This window comes from Pezoporus flaviventris, unplaced genomic scaffold (assembly GCF_033815535.1).
Source record: "Pezoporus flaviventris isolate CSIRO_AGI_PZ_B2104156 unplaced genomic scaffold, CSIRO_AGI_Pfla_v1 ptg000001l, whole genome shotgun sequence".
Taxonomy (NCBI): domain Eukaryota; kingdom Metazoa; phylum Chordata; class Aves; order Psittaciformes; family Psittacidae; genus Pezoporus; species Pezoporus flaviventris.
The window spans coordinates 58,347,828-58,375,473 of record NW_026892549.1 but is presented as its reverse complement, the minus strand read 5'-3'; the positions used below and the strand labels follow the sequence as shown (position 1 = coordinate 58,375,473).

General features: G+C 44.9%; 1 long non-coding RNA gene across 1 annotated transcript; it reads right to left on the bottom strand.

Annotated features, from left to right (window-relative positions):
* Positions 1–80: 80 nt before the first annotated feature.
* On the bottom strand, positions 81–27,242 carry LOC133268642 (uncharacterized). Its single transcript, XR_009743133.1, has 4 exons — positions 26,921–27,242; positions 22,808–22,953; positions 22,183–22,260; positions 81–548 (listed from the first exon to the last, which is right to left on the bottom strand). It is a non-coding gene; the product is annotated as an uncharacterized LOC133268642 (long non-coding RNA).
* Between the last annotated feature and the right edge of the window lie 404 nt (positions 27,243–27,646).

Sequence of the window (27,646 nt, the reverse complement as noted above, 5' to 3'; positions counted from 1 at the left end):
CTTGGAAGTGAGCTTAAAGCTCATCCAGCTCCAACCCCTGCCACGGGCAGGGACAACTTCCACTAGAGCAGGGTGCTCCAAGCCCCTGTGTCCAGCCTGGCCTTGAACACTGCCAGCGATGGGGCAGCCACAGCTTCTCTGGGCACCCTGTGCCAGCGCCTCAGCACCCTCACAGGGAAGAACTTCTGCCTTATACCTAGCCTGAACTTTCCCTGTTTCAGTTTGAACCCATCACCCCTTTTACTTTACCTTTAAGCTCTCCATGGGACTGATTCACTTCCTGGCTTTCCATGCTGCAGAGGTTCAGCAGTGCCTTGGCTGCTCCTTCATGCACCTCCTTATACAGTGGCTTTGTGTCAGTACATCCCCTTCCCTATGCTGCAAGCACAAGTTCAGACGGAAAGGGTCGATTTCTGGGGCTGTGGGTTAGCTTTCTAGTGCTGCATGAATGCTGGGGACAATTTGTATTTGTATAAATAGATGTTCTGTCTCCTTGGGTTGTTGGGGGTATGAGGTTTAGCACATTCATTACTCGCAGCATTTTAGGTCTGAAAAGAAACAGAGAAATAATAATCAGACAGTTCTTAATAGTATCCAGGGGATGGAAAACAACTTCCTCTCACCCCACAAAGCAACAGTGATTCAAAACATGAGGGCTGAGTGAGGACAGTCATAGCATTTCAAGAGCAATACCAGTAGCAATGTCTACAGCCCTGTGGCTAAAGCAGCAGTGAAAAAAGGCCTGGGACCAGCTGTACTGTTGAAAATACAGACGCATTCAGGAAGACCATTGCCACAACAGCACTATCAGCTTCACTCTGAGATGGAATCTGTTCAGCACCCCAATTATCCTGGCCCTCAACTAATCCTGATGAATGAAATAGATTTCATATTGCCTTGGATGCATCTTATATCTGAAAAGGGTTCACTTCACACTTTTAAACGTGTGCTTCAGTCCTCCCTGAAGAGGTGACACATAGAAACATCATGCAGAATCACCAGGGATGCAAACGCAGATGAAAGCAAAGCTGATCCCTTACTGATTTTAATGCAATATACATCAGTATAGACAAGATAGACAATATAGGTCTTGCAGTAAGTCCAAGTGCTGTGGGGGCACAGAGGGATTCCCTGAGATGTCAGGAGACCAGCAAAGTCCCTTCTTGGTACCTAGGAAAGGATACCTCTGCTGGAAAGAGGATGGGGGTGCAAAGAATGTAGGGTCTCCTGCCTCAAGTCCAGTTTTATCCCCAGCCCTGCATGCTATAGGCAGCCAAGATGAGACAGGAGGGGCTCAGGCTGGGAGAATCTGCTGGTTGCAAGATTTCACTTTGCCTGTTGCAGTGGCATAGGGCAAGCTAGCTATGTGTGGGCTGCATGTTGGGCTGTGTCATTCCTCAAGGCATCGCAACCTTCCTGATTGCATGACTTCATCTCAGCGCTGAAATCCGCTCAATTTATGGGGATTTTCATGCAGCTGGATCTCATACAGGGTTTCTTTTGTATTTATTTCACATTTTTACATGACTTTTTGCATGACTTTCCTAAATGAGTGACTTTCATAATGTAATACTTTCTGTTTTTGCGATGTGTCCAAGTAATCGTGGGTGAAACGCTCATCTCTGGAATAAAGGGAACCAAATGCTGCCCACATCACGCAGTGGGCAAAGTCTCTGCAGCACGTCTGGGAACATTCCTTTGTCAGGGACCAAGCAGGCTTTTCAGACACACTCGGTGGGCCAGCCACTGTAATGGCAACACACAGGCTCAACAGTAATGTGATAGGGGGCTTGTGGTAAGATTTGGGCTGCTTTCCTGCTGCATTTTCTCACTCCCAACCTGCTAGCAGTTTGGCATCTCACACACTATCACTGAATGGGGATTCTTGTCCTTGGCTACACTCTGGGCATGTCTGCTGGGTGTGCTGGGCACGGCTGGAGAACATGGCCTGGCTAAGTCCAGATGGAGAGGTATCTCAGCAAGTTGGGGGGAGAAGTGGATCTTTACATTGTTATTTGGCTACACAGGGTGTTGGGCATCTACTCTAGGTCATACTGTGCCATGAATGACTGGATGAGGTGATCCTTGAGGTCCCTTCCAACTGGGGTTCTATGATCCCTAAGGACAATGCCTGATCGTTACAACACGACATGTAGCAGAAGGTGCAACAGGTCCTGCAAACATACCCATAAAGGAAGATATTTGCCATATACAGATACTTGGATGTTTTCTGTTCCTAAAAAAGGCAGGAGTAATGCTGCGCATTTCTGAATGCCATCTTTAGGATCTTCCTCCCTTAATTACTCTTCCTGTCTCTACTGACAGGTCTCTCCTGGGCCATCAATCCCTGTGCAGCAGTTAGCATTTGCAAGTGCTAGGCCTGTTGTCCACAAATAAGTTTTTAAACTTCTTTTTGTAAGTTTTAATTTTACTGAGCTGTAAAGCCATCTAATTGCAAATCTCTCCATGTGGACAAAATTAGCTTGTCAACCAGGAACCGTCACTGTTAGCTGAGTGGGAGATTTGCATGGATAGCTCTCATTAGAGCTAATGCAAGTCACATGTGACAAGAGAGTAGACTTCAGAAGAGCTGAGTTAAAGAGCATGTGCAGTGAAAAAGAAGTGGGAAACTTGGGTGAAGACTGGGACTGGATGATCTATAGATTAAAGAAAGCTGTTCTAATGGCTGCCCCACAGCTTCTAGGATATGGAAGAGGAACTCAACAGAATAATAAACTTTCAATGTGGCCCTTCCTCCTCCCTTCTGGTCAACAGATAACCATTATCTGCCACCTGTAGTTGGCGATACCTTGAAGCTTAAGTCAAGGTGGCAGAAGGTGTACAAACACAACAATGGGTTCCAGCCCCAGGGCATTCATAGTCCAAGACATGTGGAAAGAAACATGGAGGAGGAAGGGTGGTAAAGAGATAACAATGACCATCAAAACCCAACAGGTAACAAACCCAGTTATTAGCAGCAGTTGTGTTAATTGCACTTAGATTGCACTTATCATGCCAAGGACCTATTTTCAGAGGAGAATCTGGAGAAGTCCAGCAAGCTGAATCACTGCAGAGCTACCCAATGCTGCAAGAAGATTCTGAGATGTCCTCTTTGCCCTCTGCAAAGTTTAGACTGGGTAGAATTAGTGACTTTTAGCCTTTCATTCCAGATTTCCAAGCCTTCACTCTCGCCATCGTAGGGGCAGCTGCTACCAGGTATCTATCAGGCTCAACAACATAGCCAGACTTGCATGCAACATCTGTACATCTAGGGCACTCTAGCACAATGGTCTAATACAGGTAGCATCCCCAGAGACCCACTTACCCACGGTATCAGATCCAAATACAAGCAGGACCACGAGCCACAAGCACCCTGAACTGCACCCTGTCCTCCTCAGCACAGCTGAAGAAAACCAGGACACTCCTGGCTGCACATGATAGTGAGAAAAATCACAGGGAAGCCACAGCTCCAATGGGGATCCATGTTCTTGGGAGCTGTCCAGACATGGAGCAAGAGTACTGTGAAGAGGCAAAGAGCTTCAGTTTAAGATAATAGCCAAAGTATTCCAATTATTCCATAGGGAGTGAAAGCAGGCACATGAGGAGTGGTATGGAAAATCCCTCTCTGACTTGCCTGCAGTCACACAAGAAGGCAGGAGCAAAGCAGAGACTTGCTTTCCTCTTCATACCACTTTTTGACTGTGAAGTGTCATTCTCCTGAGGAGCCCACTTGGTTCCTCACAGAGTCAAGCAGGGATGACACCCATGGCTCTCCCTTTGGTACATTGGAAAGCTTTAGGTCAAGACACAAGCTGCTGGAGAATGTTTTGAGCAGGAGCCCTCACTGGCTCCAGTTTAGGAAAGAGAGGAATGACTGTAGCATGAACACCCTGCCTGACACTATCCTGAGCCGCATGCTTGTCCTCCAGGCACAGCTAGTGGTCCCCCACCTCTGTTCCTGCCCATTCTTCCTTTCTGAGAACTGCAGCGCCTGTTCTCTTGCCACTGCTCTAACAAGTTTCTCTTATCAGAGGTGAAGAAGCCTCAAGACAAACTCAGAGTTCCTCTGTCCTGCTTTTGGCTTTGAGTCTGACCGACAAAAAGAGAAATGCTGTCCTTCTCATGACTCCTTGGCCAATACCATTCAAGTCTTGCCTGCTGACCCAACGCTTTTCACTCTCCCAGACGCTGACTACTGCTTTTTCCTGTGCCTTGGTTTATTCTCAGCCACGTCACTTGAAAGGATGAGCAAAGCTGAACATCCTCTACTGTTTTCTTTCAAGTACTTTCTCCAGTCACCTCTCTGGGTCTTGCCTCAAGTCAGAGCAAAAGGTAACCAAAATGACTTTTGCTGCTGGCATACACAGGGGTTCCTAAACTGTGACCACTTCCACAAAGTTCGAGGTTAAAACCTTTGTGAATGCGTTCAAAGCATCTTTTCTTCCCTAAAATAATTGTAACTTCTGAGGAAAAGGAGACTGCTGCCGGCCCATTACCATAAATATTTTTCCCTGGGCAGATGCCTTTTTCCCCAAGGAGACCACGAAGCAGAACTGTGGTGGAAAACCAGCACGTTGACAGTGTAATTAATTAATCCTGTCCTAGAACAAATTCTTGGTACATGCTGTGGTGAGCCAGCTAAGCATGTTTGTCTACAGGGGAAACAATTAAAACCAAAATTGCAAAACATGTTCTCTTGCAAAACCCTTGCCCAAGAACCCCAAACCTGCAATAGGCTTTGGCTCACACCACAAGAAAAGGTACCGCTGGCTTTATCTTCCACCCAGCACTTCCCTCAGTGCCAAGGGTTTTCAAACCTCACAGCAATATGCTTCAGATGTCACCCAGACCCACTGCAGGTTGGGGGGGATGTGGAGGGGAGGCAGGGAAGTGAAGCAATTGTGCCAGCAGATGCCTAAATGCCATTTTCTCTGCGCACCTCAGCCACAGTCAGATTTCATCCCTGGGGGAGGGCTCCCTCTGACAGCTTCTCCAGCTGTTTGTATCCAAGTTCCCCAGTGAAGTAACCAGGTGTCCTACCAGAGTGCTCACACATGCACTGTCAGCTACTGGGATGTTAAAGAATGGGTATAAACCTAAACTGAGAGAGCAAGCATCAGTCCATCAGGTGCTATCTACCCCATTGCTAGGGGAAAACAGCTTCAGCATGTGCCACAAACATGAAGCTGCCTGTTCCCAAGCTCTCACAGAGCCTGTACTAAGTGCCTTCCCCCCACACTCCTCCTTTCAACTGCCACAAAAAAAGGAGGATGTACCTGGTTTTATTCACTTTAACATGCCTGAGTGCATGCTGACAGTTGCTGTTGCCATTGGAAGGGACTGGCAGAGCTGGGGCTGCAAGGTGAGAATTGTGAAGGAGTAAAACTGGAACCATATGGATGAAGCATGAGAAAAACGGGGGGTAAGTTTCATGGCTATTCAAGAGTGACCCTTAGCTCCTGCCTTCATTTCTCACAGTCCTGATGTGCTCCAAATCACCTTTCAAGCATAATTTTCCTTCCCTTTGCACAAGATCACTGTTCACTTTGATGAGACTGTCCAGTGAATGCTTGCATTGTAGTCACTGAACAGAGTGAAGAACTGCAAGAAAGCAAGGAAACCTCCTTTTGCAGCACAGGGCAAGTGGTTGTAGTTTTCTTTCTGTATTTTGCTTACAAAACCTCAAAAGCTGCAGATGCTGCAAGGCAGCGTGTTGCATCGCTGCAGCCAGTGTATCCATCACTGAGGGAAGCCAGACCTGGTGGGTGCAAGTTATACCCAAAGCAGATACTAGCATGGACATTAATGAGTGGTAAATCAAGCCCTACTTTATACAGACCTGACGTAATGCTCACATAAAGCCAAAAGAGCTTTACCTCCCTCCTGCTCTCTGCTGACTTCAGTTTAGCTCCACTGTGTAGCAAAAGCAAACCCCACATTTAGGACCAAGTTAACAAAGCCCTACATAGGTACAGCAGACAACTACTCATTGATATAATCAGTGTAAGGATGTCCGAAACCTGCCCACACATCAGCTGGTACAAGTCAAATATGCTGGACTTCAGTGTTAACCTAAACTTACAACAAGAAAAATAGCACTGATTTCAGCATAACAGCTGGACAGATGCAACTGACAGCAGATACGGTTAGTTGAATCCACATTAGTTATGGCGAAAGGGCTTGGACACCCGGTCCTGGCTTCCTGCAGGGAGCTGGCCATAGGCAGACATGCCCTGTTAAAAAGTCAAACACCTTTTTTTACATCCAAACTGGAAAAGTGCACACAGTGAATCACTGCCAGCCTCTGTGGCTGGACCCTTTCAGCCACCACTTTCTAAGGCTGCCTGAAGCATTTGAAGAGGAAGTAAAGCAGTAAGAACCATTTAAAAGCCATGAGAGGCTGTAAGCCTGGAAATTCAGTGTCCCTGCTGCATTTGTATTTTCTCTCTCTTTTCTTCCTTTTCTTTTAAAGGAGCTGAAGGGGCCCAGAACAGACTCTCATGAGTGGTGGGTGACCCTGCTCCACTGGGTGCAAGTTACTCACATGAATAGTATTTTTAATTGTCATATCTTGGATACTAGCCTAAATTCGCACTAGTAAGTCTCTAGAAGAGCTACAGTGTGACCTGGGATCTCCCAGATCCCAAACCAGCATCACTTGACCATCTACCCTACTTGGAGCTCATGTTCCCTTGTTCACATAAAAGAAATGGGCCAACCTGCCTGCTCCTCCCCAGCCCTCCAGGCTTCTAGTAAAAGACCTGATCAGGGTGATGCTGTCTCTCCAGTTTCAAACTCTCTCCCACCATTTGCATTAATCTCTTTCCAGCCGTAAACATGAGGCTTGCTACACCATTTCATGGGCATTCACAGTGTCAAGAAGGTTGGTTATAAACATGGGGGTTCAGTTTAGTTTAAGAGAGACCATTTTAGGAATTGGTTGCAGGGTGGAGAAGGACAAATAACTTCATGATTCCACAGATTTTCATTTGGCCTCAAATGATATCTTATTATTCCCCTATTGCCTTAAGGTTCCGCCTTTAAAACTCACTGAGATTTTGAGGCAGCTCCAACTGCAACAGTTCCATTATTTAGCTATTAAAAAGGTCCTTTTGGCAAGTAGCCACTGGCTAGAAAAAGCAAGGGAAGATATGACCAGGAAAATGTGAACAATCAACTCACCAGCCTCTCATGTGAGAGGGTAGATAGCAAGTAAAAGATCCAGTGTGTTGATTTGGTAACTTCCCCAGTAGAAGCCATGCAGACAAAGAAGCAAGTGAGGAAGCTGTAAAAAGCAAGAGATTTTCACTGGCAACAAGGGGTAGCAGCTCTGCTGTATAAAACACTCAGAAAATCCTCCAAACCTCAGCCCCACTTGCCCAGATCCTAGGTGGCAGGCAGTTGATCCTAGCTTTCCTTCTGCCTTTATGGGAATGTGGCCTATGTTCACCAAGTTACTTTGGAGTGAGTTTCAGATCACTCCATGTATTTGCACAACTGAAGTGGTAAGAAGAAAGCCAGCAACTAAAGCAGAACTGTCACTGCAGCCTGTTCATAACCTATGAGAGGGGATTCACCAAATTCAAACGACCCTTTGGTCATGAAAACTGCAGCCCATCTCTTAGCAAAGAGGTGAAGGTCAATTACATGTACTTTGTTCCCATGCTGTGGCAAAGAAGGATAGGCTAAAGTAAGCAAGGATCCCAGGATGTTGGAAACCACTGGGTGCCCTAGAACAAACTAAAATCAGGAAATACAAGGATAACCTGTAGATCAAAGGGTATGAATCCAGGTTGCCAAATAAAGGGGTGATTATGTGAGCAGTTAAGGAGGGATTAGAATTGTAGGTGATAATAGTAAGCAGCTGGAAAGGGAGGCCATAAAGAGCCAGAAATGAAATAAAAGGCAGGTGGAAAAAAAGAAAGGCTTGATGGGAATCCTACCCCAATTAAAAATATGGAATTAAGTGCTCTAATGTGCCTAATCTTCATATACAAGTATGAAATGAGGCACGCTGTGAGATGCTCTGACTCCAACTGATGCCCCAGCTTCTTCCACATCTTCCTGCTTTCTGATATGAGCAGCCTCTCAACCTCTGCTACGTAGATCCAACACACAAGGAGATCACACAGGAAGATGCCTCTACAACTATCAGACAGCTCCATCTGCCTGCCTTCCTTCTGTGGAGACTGTGATCCTCCACTTGCATTCGTTTGCAGACATAGTCCCCCAAAGGACTCACATTGCAGCACAAGGCAGTCATATCTGAAAAAGCTGCCCTGGTCATTGCCATTACATTGCAAGTAATGCTGCCAGTGGACAGCCCTCTCTTTAAGGCCATATTCCTTCCCTTATGCAGGGGCTATTGCTCCCTATAATGACCTTTTAAGTACCTCCTGCCTGCTTCAAGGCAATGCCATAACTCTTGCACACATCATAGAATGGTTTGGATTGGAACGGACCTTAAGATCATCCAGTTTCAACCCCTATTTTAATGTGCTTTGCAGGAGCTCCTTCCTCTTCTACCCGTGTCCCCAGAGCTGCAGCAGGAGCAGAGCAGACCCATCTCACAGGGGCATGGTTCTCATTTCCTAGGCAAAGTCAGCAGTAAATTGCTCTGTCATGGTCTGGCTGCTCTGAAAAGTCCCAGTTAGGTATCCATGGAAGGAGACAATGCGAGGCTGCTCTTGTCCAGGGAAGCCCTGAGCAGAGCTGCAAGGGGAGAAATGCTTCTGAGAGTGGTTGGGATTTGATTTTTAAGTGGCCATGGCTGGTTTAGGATCATGCCTTTGGGATTTTAACACTTGTTCCTTTGTGCCAATTACACCACTCTCATTCTTTATGCAGAGCAGTGAGTACCTGTCATTGGCATCACGTCCAACCCACTGAATGTCCAGGAACTCCTGCACTCAGTGTTTGCTTGCTCACACTCCCAAACTAATTTGGTCATAAACCCTCTTCCTCACAGCTAGCATTTACTGGGGCAGTGGAATGAAGAGTGCCACATCTATTCCCATCCTCCCAACACTTAGCATACCACTTCAGACCTTGCTAGCTCTTCTACCTCATTCCCCAGAGACACACAATCTTTTGCCTGTGAAGTGCTCCTAAGCAGAGGAGAGAAAACAAACTAAAGGAAGGGGAAAATAGTTACACTTTGTGATGCTTTTCACTAGTATAAAAGCATTCAGGTACATCTGGCCTGGCAGCCCACTCCAGCTGTAAGCAGGTCCTCAGTTCTCTGTTTCTGTTAGAAATACATCTTGGCTCTCCTTGTTCTTGGGAGACCTTTGGCAGCATTCATTGAGAACAAGGGACATTACAACTGTTCTAGGGTGTATTATAGTGACACAAGGAAACAGGTCAAGGTTAGGGTATGGTTTATTCCCTGCCATGGGGTGAGTCAGGATTGGACACTTCCCACCACATCGGGGTACAAACGGAGAGCTGAGTGAATACACAATTTGGACCCCTTGGGACTGCTTTTTTCCCAGCCCCTTGGCCTCAAGAAGCCCATACAAGCCTCTGTTCAAGCTGGCTCTGTGTCTCAAATGAGCTGCTCCTTTTGTGCATGATCCCTGCCAATCGAACCGCTTTGGACACATGGAACAAAACTAGGCTTGCAAAGGAAAGAGCTGGGCTCACCAAGCTGCTCAAGAGAGAGAAGGTTGAAATACCATCTCCCTGTTTAGTGCCCAAGATAGCTACACTCCTTTTCTCCTCCACACAGCGATTACTGCAAAGCATGGAAGCCTAAAGCAAATAATAGCCCATTTTGCAATGATTTTACATGAGATTTGGGCACCTCCCTCCTCAGCCTCCTTTGAACGTTGCACCTGGCCCTTGGCCCCGGAGCAATTACGTTATCCTGTGGGACTGCCAGCTGCCTCTGTCTCCTTCCTGCTCTGTGTCTGCTCTCCCCTCTCACTCCTTCCTTGCAGCCTGCTGCTTCTCTCCATCGCAGGTGAGAGGCTGCCTGAACAACGGGGAGCAAGCCTGGGAGAATGATTTTTAAACTCATTAAGGGAGTCACCTAGAGTTTTATGGTGCTCTGGTTTTAAAGCTCAGGAGAGCTTGCATTTGATGTGGAACATACAACCTGCAGGCCCCATTTCACTGAGTGTTCACCTTTTACTCATGCTGCCATGCCACTTGCCAGTTATCTCGCTTTGCTTTGATGTTTCCCGTGCTAACACTGACAATGCCAATGGAAGAAATCTCAAGAGATGCTCCATTATGAAAACAAGACACAGAGATACAACTGATGGCTTAAGATCATAAACATCCTCCAGGCAAACAGGGAAATGTTCCTACTTTAAAGGTTCTTTGGCTTTTCTACTTGTAACCCCCCCAGTTTCAGCCAGGAGCAATTTGCAGCAATGCTAATTGTATGCTTTCCCTGAGCTGTGCAAAGTTATAGGCCAATTATTTTTCCTCCACCCCTGTGATGCATGTGGATTGTTGAAAAAAAGCATGAAGGAAGAAGCCAATTCTTTCTGGCCAAGCAACAAATCAGCATCATTCCTTGAAGTCAATGAAAAAAACATCTTTATCAGAATATAAGCAAGGAAATGCAGGGTAGAAGCAGTTTTGTGCTGCCATTGCTTTCAGCAGGAAGAGAGTTAAACTGATGCCAAACACCTCTGGAGATGAGGGAGCATGAGGCAACTTTGCAGCTAAGCTACATATGCATTCTCTCTGTTATTAAAATTACAGAGCAGTGGCATGCAAACTGGCTGTAAGAGAAACATCTGCTGTGTTTATAATCCCAAAATGTTAATATCCTTATAATTTAACTTTCAGTTTCTGCAATACATTCCTTCTGAGTAACAAGAATACAGTTTCACTCACATTAGAAGTCTGGAAAGTCTACGTTTTCCCATCATAGGATCTTTTGAGACACAAAAGAGGGTCTCAGCTTCAGAGAAGATCTGATTCATAGAACACAAATATACTTACAGAATTAGCCAGGATATCCACCCCATTTCAAAGCTTTCATTTTGAGAAAGACAATCGTGGGCTTTTGCACAAAACTGAGAAACCAACTCCTTATTCTGAATGAGAACCCAGGTCTGGTCTAGGAGAAGAATCAGAATTGTAATTGTTGTGATGGAGATGGGAGGGAGAAGTGCTGTGAATATCTCATAGGTCCACCATTAAGGTCTGTGAACTGGTGTCTCCCAAATCTGTTTCCTGTTATGCTAAGTGTCCTGAGCTACTCTGATTTGCAGCCAAAGCTAGGTGGACATCTATGACTGCATAGAAATATGGTCCAGATTGTCCAAGGGTCACTCAGAACATGGTTCTTGCAAGTTTAGGTGATCTAGAAACTAAAGCAAGCATATGGATTATGCTGTCACGTATGCAAGCCTCTTTCCCACATTGTCCCCAGATATTCCTGATTCCCAACACATTACACCCTGATCACCCAGAGAACAGGAAAAAAAAACATGTAGAGTCCCATTTTCACAACAGACACAGGCTACTTACTAAAAAACAGTCCCATCAGAACCAAACAGCATGTACTTATACTGCAAGCAAACAGACTGCTCACAGCAATGCTAAAGAAGAATGATAGCAGAATATAATACAAATAGTATAATTAATATTAATATGTTCCACGTAGATTAATATGGCATATTGCTAACACAAAACCCACAACCTCTTCTTCCCCAAAACCACACTCTCTGCCTGGCTACAGCCTCTGGTGCATTAACAACCTCAAATCCAGATACCAAGCAAATAAGCCTCCCCCAGACATGCACAATTTCAAAGACCAAGGCTCACCAGCAAATTCTTCAAGGTTTTCCTTATAGAAGAGAAAGATCTGACCACAAGAGCTTTCTAAAGCCACATCCCTACAATAGGGCAACCCATTCTATTTCCACCAAATTCATAGTCTCTAAGTAGAGTCCAAGCTCAAACCTACAAAGATATCAGACTTCTTGTTTCAAAAAAGCGACTGCTTCTCTCCCAGGTATGAATTTTCTGTCACATTCTCCTTCCCAAGGAATGAAGACACATATCTTTTGCACCAATGGAGTGTTTATAGTGTACCTAGTGCAGCTAGGCTCTAACATCAGAGATGATATACATAAGGAGGAGCAACCAGTGCTATTAAAGCTGTGCAAAGATCTAATAGCAGAAAGAATGCTCTCAAAAGGACAAGGCTGAAATTCCTTTGCTGTAAACAACACCAGGAGAGGAAGAAAGACCCAGATAATAAAAACTTCAACACTTGGCCAATGGCAAGTCTGTTGATCAGACCTCTGAGAAGTCATACTTGTGTTCTAGTACCAAACAGCACCATCATGACATAGAATCGTAGCTAGAGTTGGAAAGGACCTGACATGGCTTCTTGGTTCATTGCAATGCTCTGTTGGCTATTACTTGGGCCCCAGCAGAAGGCAGACCAAAATAGGACATCTTTTGGAAGTCAAGGGAAGAGAAATTGTCCATCCTGTAACCCCCTATCATTTCCACCCAGAGAGACTCTCCAGGTGAGAGACCAGGTTCTCCAGCTACGTTGGTGCAACCCTGTTGTATTCAGTGATATTTTGCCAATGTGTATATCTCATACCCTGGTAACTCCTTGGCATTTACATTAACACCATAAATCACTTGCTTCTTCACTGTGATGACTCACTACAAAAAGCAGCAGCCAACCAAGTTCAGAGAAATGATTTGGAAGTGAAAAGCTCCTTAACCTACTTTGAAAACTCCACAGCCCTAAACTGCACTATCCGAGAGACAACATTTATATGCAGCCTATAGATCATAATAAAAGCAAGTAGGCCAAAGACCTATCAGCTCTTTTATGTAGACTTGGCAAGGTTACAAGACAACAATTCACTTCCCTGGGACCTTTTACTCTTCTATAAATTCCAAGAGCCACATTTAAAAGTGAATTGGCAGATGCAATATTTTAGTGTAAGGAAATTTGTTTTGTTCCAGCAACAGGCAAACATCTTCAGTCAGAAACAATGAAAGGGAGGGTTGATTTCCTCTGAAGCCAGCCAGAGCAGGCTAGTGGTATCTTCATGCAGAAAGAAAAGTTGGATCGTGTGGTGAACTACAAAGAAGTTCTGCAGAAAGCTGAATAACACTTTTTGTCCGGAAAACCAGAAGTGCAGGCACTTTTGGAAGGATATGAAATGTGTTACAAGTTGTAATCCTCCCAGCAGAACCTCAAAAGCCTTGGCTTGTTCTGCTCTTTTAAATTCAGAACTTGACAGCTATTTAACCAGAACCACAAGTGTTAGAGGTGGAAAAGGCCTAGGGATTATCTAATCTGTTCCATGACTTGAACAGAGAACAGTAACACTAAATCTGTGCTGCGAAAGTGATGTGAAAATGTCTGCAGAAGAAAGAATCAGCAAAACTGGTGCTGGAATTCCAAGGAAGCACATTCCCCTTGTCTTGCAACTCATTAATTAATCTTTTAGCTTGAGTAGCTGCTGTGGTGTTACCCTTGACCAGAAGAATGATGGCATTGGAATCTGTGCTGCTTTAAGGCTGCCAATGAATGCCCACACATGAAGAATTAATCTTTCCAAGTGGCGTAAACCCACTCAGCAGGTTCCCTGCTAGGGAAAAAGGCAATGGCATTCATCCACCACCAAAACATGCATCTTTTATACTTTAATAGCAATGTTGCTTTGAGTCTTAAGAAACAAACTCTCTATAAATCACATCATAAAATATATCCGGACTGATTGTTTACAGGAAAGCTCAGCAATGTCAAGTTTGGGGGGTTTTGATTTTCTTTTGGGTTTTGGCTTTTTTTTGGTGATAATCTAACTTAAAAAAAAAAGCACTTTTCTTCTGATGCTGGAAGTAGGGCAGTTTATTGCGTGTGGATTAAAAGCCTTGCTCACAGTTTAAGTATTTGAAGGTGTGTCAGCCACTGGCAACTTAAGTCCCCTATCACCCCCTCCCTGTTTTATTGGTATTAATATTTGTGCTTTGCAGGTCTGCTGTAAAATGGATTGTGTTTTGCTGAACTTTTCACCCTTCTTCTTCCACAGTGTTTGGAGCTTGCAAGGGTACAGCTCAGTGAAGTTACTTGTTAAGTGAAGTTACGGGTTAAGAAGAGAAGGTGATCTAGGCCTTGACCCATGACTTTCTGAGCCTTCTGAGTGATGGCTTAAAGATAACAACCTCTTTCTCCAGTGGGGCAGGTAGCAGGAGAGTTGGCTGGCAAAGGAAGAAAAGCAGAAGCCCAACCCTGACAGTTCTTAATACTGCAAGGGAATAAAACAGAGCAAATCCCTCCAGACATCCACCTCTAAAGATGGTGCCCCTGCCTCAGTTTACTTGAAGATCTCTTCAAAAGAATCATACTGGGATTGCAGCCAAGGAAAGCCATAAAATGAGATAATAGTAATAGGAGATAGAGTGAGATCGAGTAAAGATTCACACAGAGAAATGCATTCACCTCCTGGCTGCCCACAGCAACAGGTAGACACAGGAAGACCATGCTGCTACCAGCTTACAGTGTCCCCATTGTCTTCCTGCATATACAAGAAACATACTGACAAAATCTCATCTCTTTTTTTGACCCTTTTAAGTCCTTAAGCCATGAGTCTCCTGGAAGGACTCAACACTTTTCCTTGGATGTCTCACTGGCTCCCACCAATGTCTCTTCAGGAACAAGGAGGCTTAACTCCACCTGGAAGCCCATTAAGGCGGAATCAAACTTGTTTTCTGGGTCTCTCCCATTCCTCAGATCTTCAAAGGAGCAATGAAGCTTTGCATCCAAAGCAGGTTTTGAGCATGGTGAAACATTTTAACCAGGTGGCAGAAGGGGGCTTGGTTAAGACCACACACTGCAGCAGCAAGGCAGCCCAACACTGAAGCCCGCAGAGCCACTTAAGCGGCCCGTAACATGGATCTGAAGGTTTTGCCTTTAACATCTGTGCTAAATACAGACTGAACCAATGCTTCTACATGCAGAAGATCTGCAAGCAGATGGCTACCACCTCTGGAGCATCCAGCAGTCCTCCCTCTGGCTTCGCCTTTGCGTGCCACTGTCCTTATCGAAAGGAGTAATGACCCATCCCCAGCTGGAAAACAGGCTGCGTTGGCATCCAGCAGCCCAGATGCTTTGCTGAACTCTCCGCATCCCTCCACTCTGCAAGGCTGTGCTGGGAAGATCAGGAGCAGATTTCTCCTCATATTTCTTGCACTCTTTCTTCCAGCCATGGCCGGCAACTCCAAGAGAAATGCCTCTTTTTTTTTATGTTTTGGCACTTCCACTGTTGGCAGGAGGGAGGAGGGAGGAAAACAAACCTGAAGCTTTCAGAAACTCCATAAACAAAGATTTCTTTTCAATATGGTTCTGAAGAGAGACAGAGATCTGGCGAGCAGAAAGAGGAGGGAGGATTATAGCCTCAGCATTGGAGGGTGTTCCTCCCAAACACAGAACAAAACCAAGCCTGTACCTCTCCTGCACATTCCACCATCGAGACATCCAGCTTAGATTGCAAAGTGCTCTAATTGCAAGAGAAAGGGATCCCTTTCAAAGTGCATTAAATGCACTTGCTCGATGGCACTAGGCAGTGCTGAGGGCATTAGTCAGTGCTGACAGGCTGAGGAAACATGCTGCTTCAGCCACAAGGACGGACAGGCTTGGGTACATCACAAGGCAAATGCTTTTCCAGGTTGGAGGCACATCCAACATCCTGCTGGATCATGGATGAAAATGGAGTAACTCTTGCACAGGAACTCTTCTAGAATGATTTTTTTTTCTGTTATACTTCTGTGTATTGAACTGGTCCAGGCAACAGCTGCTCTTCACTGGACGCGTTAGTTACGTCTCTGAGCCCAGTAGGTGGCATAAGGAGAGTCCATGATACTCCACATGCCTGTTACACTGAAGACAGAGAGGAATCAGCTCAGAAGTGAAAAGGCACATGAGAGGTCTGATAAGAAACCTTTCTTTGTGCGAGCTCCAGTACCTGTGGTGAGGCAGGTTTTCCCAGCTCTACACTCTAAGCAGACCTGCAAGCTACTGGATGTTCAGGAAGAAATTACTTCATAATACAGTTTCCTCCTCTCCTTCCAAGAGCTGCTGGGATTTGTTGCTATCGTTAAAGCATACTCCAGGCTCCTGCCACTTTGAAACTGCCCTCATAGCATATCATTTGGGAGACTAGAGCTTGATTTTGTCCAGGGTTAGCCTCAGGCAGTGCAGTCCAGTTTTACTCACAGATTAACTAAATTAACTAAATTAACTAAAGCCAATTAACTAAATTAACTAAAGCCAAGCTCACACATATTAAACTGCATGGCTATCATGAGTTGCATTGATGCATACCTGCTGGCCCTAACTCTAATCCTAACCCTGTTGATAGTACTATTTTCTTACAAACCTAAACCAAACTGATTCACTCACCCACTGCTCATAAAGCCCAAGGAAGTGCTTCTATAGAACTCAAGCTTAAATAGATCTGATTTCTTTTCGACGAGAAAATGGTTGTACCTGATAGTACGCTGTCAAGAGGTGATTTGTTTTCCATATTGATTTAAGTAAGAGTAAGGTCAGGCAATCACAATCTCAAACACACCAGTTTAGTAAAATGCTGCCTCCTTGCCAAGCGTTCTGCTTGGCTGTGGAGTCACTACTAGACAGATGTGATCTGAAAATAAGCCAGTTGGTCAGATAACAAGAGCTCAGGTCTTAATCCTATCATTAATGAATAAGTTATGAATGAGTCACTTCTACCTCTTTGGCTTAGTTTCCCAACTAATAAAAATTAATAATCTTTTATTTTTTCTTCCTTTTTCTTTTTTTCTTTTAATTTATCTACTTTGCTGTGATATTCTGCAGACTGATTAATGAGGTGCTCTTCTGTGAAAGGATGCTGGTCCTGGGAACAGTCTTTGGGAGATGCTGCAGAAGTTCATATTGTCAGGGGCGACACAGCAGAGAGCCCAGAGATTCAATTTACTGTTCTGCAGCCTTAGGGCATTATATTGCTGCTTCACACCCAGTAATTTTCCTGGTTTTTTGGATTGGTTTTATCAAAAAGCAAGTAGGGATTCTTCAGAAAGGCAACTTTTGCAACGTAATGAAATAAGACTACCTCTACAAGGGCTATTCTCTCTCTTGAAAGATCCATGAACTACAACGTACAACTTGCTGCTTCATCATTTAGGGATGTATTGCCCAGGAAATGGGTGCATATATTTATATGGATGTGTATATTTGCTTTAATATTGGCTTCTTTCTGCTCTGACTCCAGCACAACAGCCGAACTGCTCTTGGAAGCAGTTCACACAACAGCGCAAAGGGAATATTGCAAACTTCCATGCGAGCTTCGCACGAGCGATGGGGCTTGCTCTAGGAAGGGAAAGCACGCATGTACCCAGCCTTCTGAAGGTTCGGCTGTGTTTTCTGAGCCACAGGACTGGATCCTGGTATAAATTAACATTTTCCATTCCCAGATGTTCGTTCCGCCTTGTTGCGACACCTCTTACCTAGTTTCAAGCTGACCTTGTGCTGGGCTTGAGACTGTTCACGAGTTTTTTAGTCATTGTTAAGAGTAAGGAAAAAGAAATAAACATCTGGCTAGCAGAGCTGCCAAGTGCACATTCCTGCCTTGTTTTTCAGCCTTTCAATCCCTTTGTTTTCAGCCTGAAATTCCACTTGATAAATGCACGGAGAGCCACGGGGCACTGATTAGACACAATTCCAGTCCTGACCCACGCCACTGCTCCACTAACATTGCCTCAGTGGAAGCACTGCTGACATCCACAGACCCCAGACCAGGAGTAAGACCCTGGCAGATCCATCCCATCCGTGTTTACATATGGGGGCCTGATCCTACTCCCACTGAGGTCAATGGGAGCTTTGCCACCAACTTCAATGGGAACAGGATGGAGCTTTAACATTGTTACTGCATTGAAATGGCGTTCAAGCCCATCCTTTGCCAAGATGTGGGCTTCTTAGTTTCTATAGCTGTAGTACGCTTGCTTTTAATTGGAAACAACAACTTCATTGAATCTTGGCCTGTGGTGCTGGCACGGCCTGACCAGACCAGGTGGGGTTGTTTCAGCAAAGGCTCATGAATTATTAAATGAAAGAGGGGCCATGTGACAACAGCTTCATCTTCTTTACCTTGGCTGTGCAAGATTCAGCCTGCTGCACCTCTGCATGGGTGCATTCTCCTGGACCACAGTTGCTCAGACCTGGGTCCATCCTTCCCAGCTATGGGTGCTTCCCTACAGCAGCTAAGTTAAGTCAAAGAAACTGGCTTAGTTTTCACCTGTTGATAGAAAGACCACTCCAGGGGTTGGTTCAGACCTTGGGCAGGTTGTACCACTATCCAAAGGCACCTGTCTTTTGCAGGATCCTGCTAAATGAAGGCTAAATATTTAGTCAGAGCCAGGAAACTGGGATCAAGAGCTCAGTGTGAAAAGCAGCTTTGAATCCCTTCAGAGAGATACGTTAGGGAAAAGGTAAGGTGGAGAAGGACCACTCTATTCTCACTCAACGGGATGTCTTCGCAAGGCATTGCATTAATGTTGCTTGGAATACCAAGCATCTGAGTCTTTTAAAAGCTTCCCTCTGTTTTTTATTTACGTGTGAGTGAGTCTGTGTTCTTGAAAACCATATTTGAAGATCATTAATCTGAGACAAGAAAGAGCCAGATTTATACAATGCTGTCCCACCCAGCTGTTGATCCTCACCAAACCCAACCTACGCAAGGGCTGACGCTGTGAAGCGGGATTGTACCGGACTGGAAAGCCTCTCTTTTCCATCAGAGTTGCCAGATCTGCGGTGTCGCCTGATGATCCAAGTTGACACTGGCCATGAGAACAATTCTGTTTCCTCCCTGCTGGTCACTTCCATAAATGCCACGTTTTGGGCAACACAACGTACAGCATTTCCAGGAGACCGCTCAATGATCCCATTTGCATTGCCAGTTGGGTTTTGGGTTTTTTTGAATGCTTTTTCTTTCAGCCATACATTTTAGATTAAAAAATAATAATCATGCAATCTCTCAGGAAATAAGGCTTTCAAAAATGGGGACGCAAAGCAGCATGGTCCAATGGAGATCTGAGCAGGCAGACTTTACAGCCCTGCAGCCGCTCGTTGAATATCCTTTTTCATTAAGATTAGTTTCAGCTTCTGGCCCCTGTTACCACCATAAGTCCTTTTTTTTACCCAGTGCCTTTTTAAGGGCTCCCTCATTCAAGGGAACTACAAACTCAACAACCAGTTATTAATTTCACTTGCAAATGTATGCTCCTCATCGAGTTTCGATTCTGATTTAAGGTGATTTCTGAGTGAGGAAATTACAGCCCAAAAGAGAGCTATTGGCTGCCCATTTCCTACACAGAGGAGGTCTGAACATAATCAAGTTGTTCAGAGAGCTTTCGGTCTCTTATCTCAGAAGAAAAGGGATTTGGGGTGGGTTTGAGAATACAAATGAAGAAGGACCGCAGCATACAAGACTTGTCCTGGCATTTCATCAGCCTAGATGGCAAAGCCCTTGTATCATCTGTAAGGAGGAAAATGCCACTCACAGCTGGAAACTACACAGAATTTGTATCAAGAAACCTGGACAAGTATGTAGGAAATAACTGGGAAGTTTGGTTTTGTGGGAGGAAAATCGTAAGCTTTCTATCAGTTCCATCTATTGAGTCCTACCAATTCAGAGTGGCTTAACAGCCTCTGCAAACTAGCAAAAAGCACCCATAAAACCTTTAATAAAGGAAACATTTTGGACTGCCAGTTTGACCAGGTCTTCTCCAATGAAGGGACTACATTCAAGCATCGGAAATTCTTCCTGTGTTGTAAGATGCTCTCTCCCTGACCCATAACTTCATTTAACTCTCCTCAAGAGGAAGAAAGGAATCCCTGCTAAAATTATTAGCTTTCCCAGAGAATATTTTCTTTGAGGAAATGGCCAGTACACGTGCTTTGCTTTCCCAAAGGGCTCACATGAATACAGCACAAACTCTATGCTCCTGCAGCTATGAGAATTTTTTCTCTCCCAAAGGCAAACACATATTACCCCCTGTAATACTCTTGTCCCGCTTGTTTCGCTTTCCACAGAGATGCCCAACAGGTTTAATTCATAGAATCACAGAACCATAGAGCGACTTGGGTTGGAAGGGAGCTTAAAGCTCATCCAGCTCCAACCCCTGCCACGGGCAGGGACACCTTTCACTAGAGCAGGTTGCTCCAAGCCCCTGTGTCCAACCTGGCCTTGAACACTGCCAGGGATGGGGCAGCCACAGCTTCCCTGGGCAACCTGTGCCAGTGTCCCACCACTCCCATAGTAAAGTCTAAATCCACCCTTTTGTTCAGGTGCCTGACTACCTCCAAAATAAATATTATTGATTGTGAGATTTAGATCTCAAATACAGCCAAGGGACACTAGCTGGAACCCCACTGCAGCCTCATTAGACATCTGCCTTATGCTTTAAAGGGGAAAACCAAACTAGATCAAGTTTGTGCAACATGTAATCAAACATGTTGTCAAAGGAGAGGAGGAAGACATTTGTGCTGTCCTCCTAGCATTCGTCTAGGGCTCTGTGTTCCCACATCCCACATAACGTGGTCTTGCTCAGCTTCTTGGTCTTATTTTCTGCATGTAGCTGGAGGAGTTTTCCCCTCATGGAGGTTTGCTAACCATAATGGTTGCAAAGAGCACAGGAATATTAAGAGCAGTTGACAGAGGAGCTCTCAGGGGGACACAAAGGCTCCTGGCTTACCACTCAGATTACAGACCCTTAGGATAATACATATCATCTTATTGGTATAATTATTGTTACTTTCATTAAAGCAGAGGCTTGAGAGACCCCTATAAGGGGAGGAGAGACTGAAATCATGCATACCTTTTTTATGACACCCAGTACAAACCGTGGTCTGAGCCAAAGCACCCAGAGAGCCTATCTCATCAAATCCAGCAGTACTAATGAAAAGAGACCTACACATTATTTGATAAAATGCCACGTTATGAGGTATCATGGCCTCAGACACAGGGGACATCAAAGCTACTCCCAGCTACAGCTCTTACACAGCACTGCAGCATCTCAGTCCATATTCAGCTAACTAGTTCAGAGCACCAGAGGTATTCTCCAAGCTCAGGAAAAGCTGCCTGTTCTGAAGAAAGTGGGTAGGTTTCCTTTTTGTTCTAGACCAGATCAAGCTCCCCCCGGTATTCATTTCCCCACAGCAAGGAGGAACATTTTTCCCATGCAAGGCAACTTTGACATTACGAGCTCAGTCAATTCAAATGTTCCACCTTGAGATTGAATAATTATTTAGCTGTGGTATCAATAGATACCACTAATCAATAGATACCATTAAATAAATGCCATGGTTCTGGAAATGAAAGCATGAAGCTAGAGGCTGCACAGCAAACCCCACTCTGGTTGCCCTTACTGCTGGATTTTGCAGGACAGAGTCAAAGGGAGGAGATCTTTGCAAGCAAGAGAAGTCAGAGTAGAATCATAGAACAATTTGGACTGAAAAGGACCTTAAGATCATCTGATTCCTACCCTCTGCCACAGGCAGGGACACCTTCCACTAGAGCAAGTTGCTCCAAGCCCCTGTGTCCAACCTGGCCTTGAGCGTTGCCAGGGATGGGACAGCCACAGCTCCTCTGGGCACCCTGTGCCAGCGCCTCAGCACCCTCACAGAGAAGAACTTCTTCCTTATATGTAACCTGAAGTTCCCCTGTTTTATTTTAAACCCATCACCTCTCGTCCTGTTGCTACAAAATAGTCAGAGTGAACATCTGTTCATGGCTGAAGCAGACACAGCAAACCTGCAATATGTTGTACTATAAGGAACACATAGCACTTCTCAGACTGCTACCATACTGAGTCCAATGACTGCTAATTAAGCCTGTCACATCACCCAGCCAACATGGGTATGAAGTGTTTCGGTTTGCCAGTATAGCCACATTCAAGGGGACATGATCACATATCTTTGCACTGCACCTTCCCAACATACTTCAGACCAAAAATCATTGTAAACTACAGGCTCCCCAAATGAAAGATGATCATTCACATGGTTGTCATCTCAAGCATCACAATACATGCCTTCCCACTTCTTTCCAATGCCCTGCAAGAACCATCACCCCCAAAGCATCTTTATAGTGTTCATCACTTTAACATGTTCTTGGCAGATCCACACAGAGAAGTCGCATGCATGCAACTGACCTTAGGCAAGACTTAGTGTCCCCTCCAGTGCTGCATCCATCCCACATTCTTGAGCTCTGAGACGAAACTTCTCGGAATCTGCAGCAATGGCTAGAAACATATTAATCTTCCTGATCCATCTTCCCTTAATCCACCAAGGAGCGTCCTATAGTTTGTGACTGCTGACTTATTACCCAGTCCTCCCAGAACACATTAATCACTTTAAGACATAATAAAGCTTTCTAATAAAGAGCAAACTACAGCTGTTAAGAAAAAGCAAATGCTAGGCTAGCTTTTGTGGGCATGTCACATAGCAATACTATTATAGTGAACTTCTCATTTTGGTGTATGCATTAACATTAATTAGCACAAATAGAAGGTTTGCTTTATGTCTATTTTAATATGTTCATTTTGCTTGTTGCATATGAGATGCTGATGCTAAAGAACAATGCACTCAGTGAAACCTTCACTGGTGGGGGGCAATGGTTAGGCAATAAGGTGAACTCTTCAACAGACCAGATTTTAACCTGGGCTGATAACTTGAATTTATTCAAAACATTAACCCCACATGCCTTGTCTTCATCTGTCAACAGCAGATACAGCCAAGTTGCACAAAGCCATGTACTATGGGGATGTCCATGCTTACCTCAGGAAAGGTGAGGTAGTTCATGTAGAGGTTGGAATCGCTTGAGTTAGACTCTTGCTGGTACCAGCTTGCTCTGCTGTGAATACATGATATGGTCTGAAACGTAGCCCTGGAAAGGGAATGGCAGGAGGCTGAAGACACATGACCTATGTGGAAAAGTTAAAAGGAGCCATGTTAAGGCCACCAACCAAGTAAAAGGCAGAGAGAAAGACAGAACATGGGGATCATCACACAACCAGGCTCTGGCTGAAAAATGCCCTATTGCAGCCTAAGATCTCCTCTCCTTCAGGGCAGTAAATATTCAGATAAAGAATCTGTAAGTACAAGGGGGCAAATGGACCTGACTACAGCCTTTCTGCAGCTTCACCAAGAAAAAGCTGTTCTTCGTTACAGAGGCCAAATGAAGAACCAGGCTTTTCATTTCTGTGTGCTCATGCGTGTGTGTGTGGACATGAGGAAGTTTATTATTTGTGGGTTTCACTAGTATTTCCATCAAGAAGGACAATACTTTGAAGCTGGAGGCTGGGTACATTCCCTAAGAACTGGGGGTGATTCCAGAATGCACTTATATTATTAGGACAAATAAAGCATGACATTTCCTACTACAGCACATCTAGAAGGAATTTTTACATAGTCCTTAAGGCTCCGGAGTCACTTCAGCCCACTGCAGGAAGGCAGGCACTCTGGAATCCCAGCTGCTCAGAAAAGCAAAGACTAGTTGAAAGAATGAAGTGTTTAAAATTTCATTTTTTAAGGAAGTGACTTTCCTTTGTCTTGCTTCACTGATTTTCAGTGAGCTGAATAGATTGAGTTACTGCATCATGAGCAATAGTTGAGTTACGATCATGAACACGCTTTCCTTTGGTGAACTTGCAGAGAAAATGAATACCATTTTTCCACATACCTGAAGAATAAAAGCACTTGTGGAGAGGAATCTCTCCCACAGGGAACACTTGTGTACTTTGCAGTAGTGTTTTATTAAGAGCTGGAGAGTTCAAGGGTCTCACAATTGTAAGTTTTCAATTAGCTTTCCATTGCTTCCCAAACAGTCTCTAAATACTCTGCTAAACTTTAATCCAATCACTCGATTTGACTCCAAGCATGATTTATCTTTTAATCATCATCTGTTCAATGAGGGGGAAAAGAAAGCAAACTTGTTCTTGGCCCATCATGACTCATACATGATTTTACTGCAAGCTGAGTTGTTTTTTCCTTTTAGCTGATGCCTTGGCAATTGCAAGCATTGGCTTTGGCTTTCAGTTTAGGTATGATCTTTCCTGCTTGTTTCCCCACCTCCCCACAAAGTTGAATTGCCCTTAATGTTTGTCCTTTATACCTTTTCCCACCCCATCACAGGCATGTGATTTTGTTGGTTGTTGTTGCAATACTTCGATGCTGCATTAATCAAAGTGTCTGCTATTTGACCTGCTCTCAAAACACAAACCGTGGTTTAAAAAGGGGCTCACTATTTTAAATGAACGGCGTTTTCCTGGGAGGACATATTACACAGACAGTGCAACAACAACCAGTACTTTCTGGGCATCCACGAAGAGCTTAGCTATTGGAACTGGGGCAATGATGTTTCCTAATAGACAAAGCCTGATGAGATTTAGTCCTTCCTCTATGTGACTGGCTTGCTGTCCTCCTGAGCTGGTACTCATGGTGTGCCTTGGTTTCTCCATCTGAAAATGAGATTTTCATGCAGCACCCTTAAAATACTCTTCTCCCTTTCCTAAGTTCTCCATAAAAGCTGAATGTTATAAGGCCAACACAGCACATAGATAAACGCTCTGAGGGAACTGCATGCTGCCAGCTGGGCCCCTGGGAGCTGCAGCACTCCATGCACCAGCCGCACCAGGGAATGACCTAACTCCCAGAAACATCCCAGCCACATGTTTTTGCCTTCAATGCAGTAGCCACAGTTAAATACATCTCTCCAGCTAAAATAAGGAATGGACCCATCCTTTGCCCATGAATGGCATGAACTGCAGAGACTTTGAGGTCTGAAAGTGTTGTGCAATGTCTTCCCATGCATTATTATTCATATCAGTGCCTTGTGCAACTCACAATTCCAGCTGACACTGCGGGTAGAGTCTGCAAAAAAGCTTCTCTCATCACAATTCCCTGGCTGCCCAGAGCCATGAAGCAGCTGAACTCCCCAGAGCATGCAGCTTTCCCAAGAGAATTCCCATTTAAGTCTTCCTCACTAGGAATTTCAGAGAAATTCCTTGAAACCTGACTCAAATTTCAGTGCAAGGCTAATAGTTTTTGTTAGTTTCTCTGAGTGCCAAGTTTTGGAAACAGAAGATTTCATGGAAAAGCTCAGGTTTCTTTTGTTTTGCTTTCGTGTGTGTGTGGGAAAAGCAGAATACATAACCCCTAGAGATTAAAGAACGCCTGCCTCCCACCAATGCATTCAGATGGAAAAGAGAGGAAGGCTAATAGACCTAATCAGCCAGTTTTGCTACACAAACACTTGTTCATGGGTTTCCCAGGAGCAGCGTGGCCAGGAGTCCACACTCTCACAGCTCTGGTGTAGCCAGTATTGGATGCTCACAAAGAGAGCCTAGGAATCTTCTCATGCTAATAATTTCCCTGGCATCCTCTAGCTTCCAACCACCTGCAATTTAGGGACTGCTAGAGCTGTGTCTGGTTCATGCTGAGGTTGTGACTATTTGAAGTGTCAGGATTTCTTTCTTCATGGGTTCAAGATGCAGCCTGAATATTACCAGGTGGCAATAACCCTGGCAGCAAAGGACACAGGCACACCCAATGACTCAGTAAATAGACTTGCTTGTGGGCTTGCTGAATAAGCACTCAGGTGACAAAACAGAGCCCGCTTAGGGTCTGTAGGCCCTAAGAGACTGCTAGAGAGACTGTGGTCACTGTAAGTGATATTTATTTCCTGGAAGCTGGTGTAGAGGCATCCTTCTCACATTCATAGGCAACTCATCCCACCCCATTGCCCACTTCTGATTTCCTGCCAGCATCAGTAAAGACAGCCCATTCAGCCAGTTTAAGTCGCAGTATCTCCTTCCCAGGCAGCTGAAGTTACCTTTACAGGATGATTTTGTGATCCAGCTTCCCACACAGGTCCCTAGATACCGGCAGTAGGAATTAGGTGCCTTGTTGGGGAAGCTGCACTGGACTGTGCTTCTCTGATCCATCTCCATTTGCTCACCTCTATGACTGCTGCTGTGCAGCCCTAGAGGCTCCAGTGGCAGAGGTCCTGTGTGTGAGCTGGCTCTTTCCAGTGGTTTTCCTTCTGGGGAAGGTGTCCTCTGCCTACAGGGGTTTTGCTAGCTGGTCCCCCAGTGCCAAGCCATGCTTCAAGTCTGACCTTTCCAACCAGGGAAGTCGATACAGGCATGGTAAAGTCTTCAGCCAGGAAATCAGATGCACACCTTCAGCAAAGACAAATATGGCTTGCTAACATATGCAGATCCTTTGACGGTCTATTACTCAGAGACTTTGAATCAAGATTGGATGTATCCTTCTGAAAAATACCCAACTGCATCAAGAACATCCCCAGTGGGCTTCAGGCCAAAATTACTGGGTAACAACCAAAGATGTGTGTTATAATCGCAGTGATCAGACCAGAGGATCTCAATGATTCCCTTCTGGCTTTAAATCCTACAGAACCTCACTTCTTGTTGATGCTGAGTTCACAGAGCAGGAATTTACTTAGGAGCCTACCCCAGATGACTGGCAGCCACCACAGCGGATCTAAACACCTCACTTTTTGTGGTGGGAGACTCCATTCATGCTGCTAGAATTGGCTTTTCACTCTGATGCTGGCTTGTTTGCCACTGCCTCTTTCTCTTATGTAGGCAAGTAGTCATGACTTTGCTCTTCTGCAGACCCTCCCCAAGAAATGGTGCCACCACTGACTCAGCTCAGGGAAGGGAAGGATGGGAAATGGTGGGATTAAGCTTTTTTTTTTTTTTTGACTTGGAATGATTTATCTGATTTGAACCTTGCCCAAGATTCTGTCTCCCTCCTTAGTGCCATGAGACACTCACCTTTCACATAGGCTCCTGTATTTGGTCCAGCAATGACATGCCAGCATGAAAAAGGAGGAAACATTGAAAACTAGAGTGAGATCATCATCACCTGAGCATCCTTAGAGGAGAACCATGATACTATTCGTCCTAAGCTTCCCAGGCAGGGCACGCTGGTGTAGGGTTCAACTGCATAGCTGTGTCCTTGCCATGCTTAGTAAACAGGCCATCCAGGTGGTTCCAGAATTGCTTCTTAAGACTTAATCTTTGCATTTTCCATAGGGTACATCGGGTCCCCCACAGTCCTTCAGTTGTCTCCATCTGTTACTGTCTTTGTCCTCACACAGGTTTGGGAGAGAGTTTTCTCTTCCAGAGCAGTTTATTGTTGTGGCTGACACATGATCTCATTCCCAGATTTCTGTTTTCTCTCTCCTGATTTCCTAGGGAGGTTTCTGAAACACAAAATAACTCATTTGGAACAAAAACAAAACCAGAAGACTCTTCTCTCCCCCAGAGCAGCATCATGATAACAATGCTCTCCATTAGAGCCAGGTTTTGTGCATGCTCAGTCCTGCCACTGTGTCCACTGAGTCGACCAATGCTAAGAGAAGCTAAACTGCATCCAAAGCACACCTAAGGTAGTTGATAGCAGACAGAAAGAACTACTTCCCAGATGGAGAGTAGGGCTGAAGCATCCTGCAAAGGCAAAGGTTTTCCCAAGCTATTGCTCCTGGTTTATAATGCAGATGTGCTGGATTCCCATAAAGTGGCAGCAGTTGTCAGTCAAACAGACATCGTGCTGTAAATCTACCTGGGTGACTGTTTTCAAACCTGAGGT